Source organism: Gigantopelta aegis, chromosome 15, assembly GCF_016097555.1.
Source record: "Gigantopelta aegis isolate Gae_Host chromosome 15, Gae_host_genome, whole genome shotgun sequence".
Taxonomy (NCBI): Eukaryota; Metazoa; Mollusca; class Gastropoda; order Neomphalida; family Peltospiridae; genus Gigantopelta; species Gigantopelta aegis.
In genome coordinates this window covers 9,963,079-9,969,038 of record NC_054713.1, presented here as the reverse complement: position 1 = coordinate 9,969,038, position 5,960 = coordinate 9,963,079, and positions in this window count along the sequence as shown.

Here is a 5,960-nt window from a genome sequence, read left to right as displayed (position 1 = left end):
TAAACATTAACGTCTGTCTTGAAAACCAATATAGCCGAGATGTTCAGGAAACAATGATATATTGGAATGAACAGGCAATATTGCAACACTGTTGGAAAGAAACGAGGGAACACAAATAATTGGTACAATACGTACAATTTCAGTTACTATTAACGTTGTAAAGTTTGTATGAAGTGCAAAGATGCAATGTGGGACTGAATGTCAGTAATGTGACATTGAATGTTAATAATGAAAGATTACATGTCAGTAATGTAGGACTGAATGTCAGTACTGTGGGATTGAATGTCAGTAACGTGATATTGAATGTCAGTAACGTGATATTGAATGTCAGTAATGAGAGATGGCATGTCAGTAATGTGGGATTGAATGTCAGTAATGTGGGATTAAATGTCAGTAATGTGGGATTGAATGTCAGTAATGTGGGATTAAATGTCAGTAACGTGACATTGAATGTCAGCAATGACATACTGCATGTCCGTAATGTGGGATTGAATGTCAGTCATGTGAGACTGAATGTCAGTCATGTGAGACTGAATGTCAGTAATGAGAGATTGCATGTCATTCATGTGGGATTGAATGTCAGTAATGTGGGATTGAATGTCAGTAACGTGACATTGCATGTCAGTAATGCGGGACTGAATGTCAGTAATGTGGGATTGAATGTCAGTAATGTGGGATTGAATGTCAGTAATCTGACATTGAATGCCAATAATTCGGTTAACGTTCTGACACTATGGGAGAGGGTTTTCGGTGCAGTCATTGTTGTCGTTTTAATCTGTGTGTAAGCCGGGGCGTGGTGTTGCCCACTGGCAGAGCGCTTGTCTGATGCGCGGTCGGTCTGGGATCGATCCCCATCGGTGGGCCCATTGGGCTATTTCTCATCCCAGCCAGTGCACCACGACTGGTATATCAAAGGCCGTGCTCTGTGCTACCCTGTCTGTGGGATGGTGCATATTAAAGATCCCTCGCTACTAGTGGAAAACAAAAGTTAGCGGGTTTCCTCTCTAAGACTATATATGTCAAAATTACCAAACATAGCCGATGATTAATAAATCAATGTGCTCTAGCGGTGTCTTTAAACAAAAACAAGCATATATTCGCTCCAAGTTCGTATATTTGTATATGAAATAACTCATAAGGAATTCGGCCTTCCTCCAACCCCCCCCCCCCCCCAAAAAAAAAAAAAAACCCCAACAAAACAAGGTCACTAATCTCAATCCAGATCAACACATAGATAGCTATTTATTGCATCCACTGTCCATCGATTCGTGGCCACGGCGATGCAAACTATCCACGCGATTTAAAGGGGGCGACCGGCCTCGGTGGCGTCGTGATTAGGCCATTGGTCTACAGGCTGGTAGGTACTGGGTTCGGATCCCAGTCAAGGCATGTGATCTTTAATCAGATACCGACTCCAAACCCTGCGTGAATGCTCCGCAAGACTCAATGGGTAGGTGTAAACCACTTGTACCGACCAGTGATCCATAACTGGTTCAACAAAGGCCATGGTGTGTGCTATCCTGCCTGTGGGAAGCGCAAATAAAAGATCCCTTGCTGCCTGTCGTAAAAGAGTAGCCAATGTGGCGACAGCGGGTTTCTTCTAAACAAAAAAACAGTGTCAGAATGACCATATGTTTAACGTCCAATAGCCAATGATAAGATAAAAAAAGTCAATGTGCTCTAGTGGCGTCGTTAAATAAAACAACCTTTACTTTCATTCAAGATTAACAAGTAGATTGCTATCTATTGCATCCACTGTCCATCGATTTGTGGCCACGACGGTGCAATTTAAAAGGGGGGAGGGGGGGGGGGCGATTCCGGTGCAGTTTCTAAAATCGGAAATCGTACAAGAAGTAATTCAATAAACGATGCCCCTATTTGTTGCTGCTGTTCCCAAGCCTTGGTGACACCGAGTTAGAAAAGTACACGGAGCGCTGCCAAGTCGTATTATGTTTGACATGAACGTGGTTCAATGCGTGCATTTCGTCAACCGAGTTTGTTGATTATGTGAAACTCGAAGCCAAACGAAATCAGACAAAGACGGAGGCTTCTCTTCTATTGTTTATCTAATCTATTCTTTTAGGATTTCAATTGGATATTACTTCCGATCTGGTAACACCGAAACAAAATGTTGATGCCAGTTTGTTGAGTTGTGAAAAAAATCATTAGATTGAAGCGGTTGGCGTTAGTTGTTTTTTTAGGCAGTGTGAGATTTAAAAAAAAAAAAAAATCTTGTTTTACTAAGGACTAACATAGACATAAAAACACAAACACACACACAACACCAAAAACACGCATACACATTGAAACACCATCATACACAAATACACACACACACATAGAGGGAGGGAGAGAGAGAGAGAGAGAGAGAGAGAGAGAGAGAGAGAGAGAGGAGAGAGAGAGAGAGAGAGAGAGAGGGAGAGAGAGAGAGGGGGGAGAGAGAGAGAGAGAGGGGTAGAGAGAGGAGGAGGGGGGGGGGGGGGGAGAGTGTCGCGCACACACACCAAACACATTCAAACACACACACGCAAACTCACACACGCACGCACACACATACACACACCACACACACACACGACACATACACAGACACACACACGCACACAACACACGACACACACACACACACACAAGAAAACGTACAATAACAACAACGAGCAATCCCCCCCAACCCCCCCCACCCCCCCCCCACAACAACAACAAACAAACACACAGACAAACACACAAACAAACACACAAACGAACAACCTATGTATACCAGTTTCTTGTTGTTTATTTAATCAACCTAAATACATCGTATATAACATCAGTGACATTAGTCTTTCTATCTGTGAAGAATGGATATGGGTATTGGCAGTTATGACACGTAGACTGGAAACAGATACACCCAGGGGCACACCAGTGTGAACCGGCACTTGACGAGTGCTGCCCTATCCATATTAATATTGTATATGTCGAATCGTTCGGGAGGTTGTTCCTGTGCTGGGAGACGTGTAAATCATAACTATCATCTTCTAGGTCTACTACATAAAAGAAGAAAATACGTGTGGGTGTCCGGGTGGGTAATGTTTGGCATGCGTCCATCAGAGAACTGTTCAAACACGCATGTGAGTCAATCTCTGACTTCGTTAAAAAAGGATTCTGTCCAAGATAGGGAAGACAAAAATAATGAAAGCTTTTATATGAAAACATTATTCATGGAATATTCATAAAAAAAAGCTCAAAGTAAAACGAAAAATTACCCAAAACAAAACGAAACCGAAACGAAACGAATCAAAACAAGTCAGCAAACAATCGACAAGAAGAACAACAAAATAACAACAAAGACCCCACCAACAAATAGCAAAACAAAATCATAAACAAAAACATAAACAAACAAAATAAAAAACAACATTAAAACATATGTTTGCATTTTGTTTCAACTACACAATTAACAGAAACCTACGGAAGTCATATATAGAAAAAAAGAATCGCTTTTCCTGAAAAAAGAGAAAATATTTACACTTTATGTGTCCTAAATCTAAAGAGTTTAATAATACAATTTCTGCCGAATCCGAAGGGATGATAATTACAGTACACTCTTCCCCCCCCCCCCCCCCCCGCCCCAATATGTTGGACACTGATTAGTTACCACCCCCTCCAATATTTCTGTCCATTCGTTTTGATTCAAATAATTATGAGTGTATATATATATATATATATATATATATATATTCCCTCCCTCATCTCTCTCTCTCTCTCTCTCTCTCTCTCTCTCTCTCTCTCTCTCTCTCTCTCTCTCTCTCTCTCTCTCTCTCTCAAAAAAGAAATTGTCCTTTTGGTAGTACTAAACCAAATAACTTCCGGTTGGGTCAAAGTTTTAATAGAGAAGTGAACACCAGAAGCCCTGTGATTGGTGATAAATGTGAGTGTGTTGGTTTTAAAATAAAAATTTAGTACCACTGTGTCAAGTAGCCTTGTGCTTAAACAGGTATGGGGTACCTGTAAAAAAATACTCATATTTTGTGCGGAACTAGGGTAGTAACAGACGCTACCAGTTATCTCAGAAATAATCATCTTGACCCCCAAGTTTTTCTGATTCACTTTAAGTGTGAGGGGTGGTAGTATTTATATCCGTGGCGTTTATGTCGATTGATATGCTGCAGGTAGGAAGTCTTACCTATATATGTTACTATTGTGGTCTATGGGATTTGATTTGGTAGGATACAATATATATAATGTTATAATTATATATATAATGTTTTATTTAACGACGCACTCAACACATTTTATTGACGGTTATATGGCGTCGGCCCTTTAGAAGAAACAAACAACAACAACAACAAATAACGAAATGATAAAACAAATATACTGTTCAAACCAATTATAAAGAAACGTGCGGAACGCATAGGTCTTATACCGGCCTCGGTTTTGTCGTGGTTAAGCCATCAGACTACAGGCAGGTAGGTACAGGGTTCGCAGCCCGGTACCGGCTCCCACCCAGAGCGAGTTCTTAAGGGTTCAATAATGGGTAGGTGTAAGGCCACTGCACCCTTTTCTCTCTCACTAACCATTAACCAATTAACAACTAACCCACTGTCCTGGACAGACAGCCCAGATAGTAGAGGTGTGTGTGCCCAGGACAGCGTGCTTGAACCTTAATTGGATATAAGTACGAAAATAAGTTGAAATGAAATGAAATAAAATAAATAAGTCTTATGGCAATTGTGTTTTAGTATTAAAGGGACAGACCGTAGTTTCAACCCGTGAAAATTAACACTACAAACCCGTAACACAGTTGGATACAGTTACAACTGAGTGAAACATGAGTCTGTGACTTTGAAATGGTGAAATACCCTCTAAAAACAGACTAAAACTCGACTCCATAACTGTTACTTCTCAGACGCACGTGCGTTTTAATTTTTTTTTATGAGAAATGCATTTTGTTTCTATTAAAAACACCAGGCTAACCAAAAACACTTCAAATGTACGGTAATTGATGATCTAAACCATAACATCTAAGAAAAGTATGATTTCAGTTATCACAAACGGCTCTAATAGTAAAAAAAAATATGCCTTAATCTTTAAAAACTAGGGTATGTCCCTTTAACCATTACGATTCCTGGCAGAGGCTGAGACCATGGTATGGGATTACTGAACCTTTTGTCAAAATACATTTGTAATCCCATCAAATTTCCGATACGTCTATCAAACGGTTTTATTTATTTATAATGACCTTTGAGTGTGAAACTGAAACCGAGTTGAGAGAACATACGGCATAAAATATCGGCAGGGGTTGAAATTGGCTAAAGGAACTGATTAAAGATGCTATATCGAATTTCCTGCCCTTGTGTAATGTTTTTTTTATTTTTCACTAACAAAATCTTTTGCTTTGACAAACACATTTGTAAAATCTATTCCTCGTTGAGAATATTGATGTAATTGTAATGCCACGTGCAATGAATATCTTGACCTAATGATTGTAATAGTGCATGTCACACATCTGTACTTACTCTAATGATAACTGCCCCGTGCTAGTTTTGATTCAGGAAACTAGTAATATGAGCGGCAGTCCTCTTTGCGGCGGTGCATGAGACTAGTAATATGAGCGGCAGTCCTATTTGCGGCGGTGCATGAGACTAGTAATATGAGCGGCAGTCCTCTGCAGCGGTGCATGAGACTAGTAATATGAGCGGCAGTCCTCTTTGCGGCGGTGCATGAAACTAGTAATATGAGCGGCAGTCCTCTTTGTGGCGGTGTATGAGATATCAAGTAAAGGATGTTATCGGGACTGGCTGTCTTCCACTCACTCAGGGTTTGGAGTCGGTATCTGGATTAAAAATCCCATGCCTCGACTGGTATCCGAACCCAGTACCTACCAGCCTGTAGACCGATGGCCTAACCACGACGCCACCGAGGCCGGTAAACCCTGAGTGAGTGTTCCTTAAGGCTCAATGGGTAGGTGTAAACCACTTGCACCG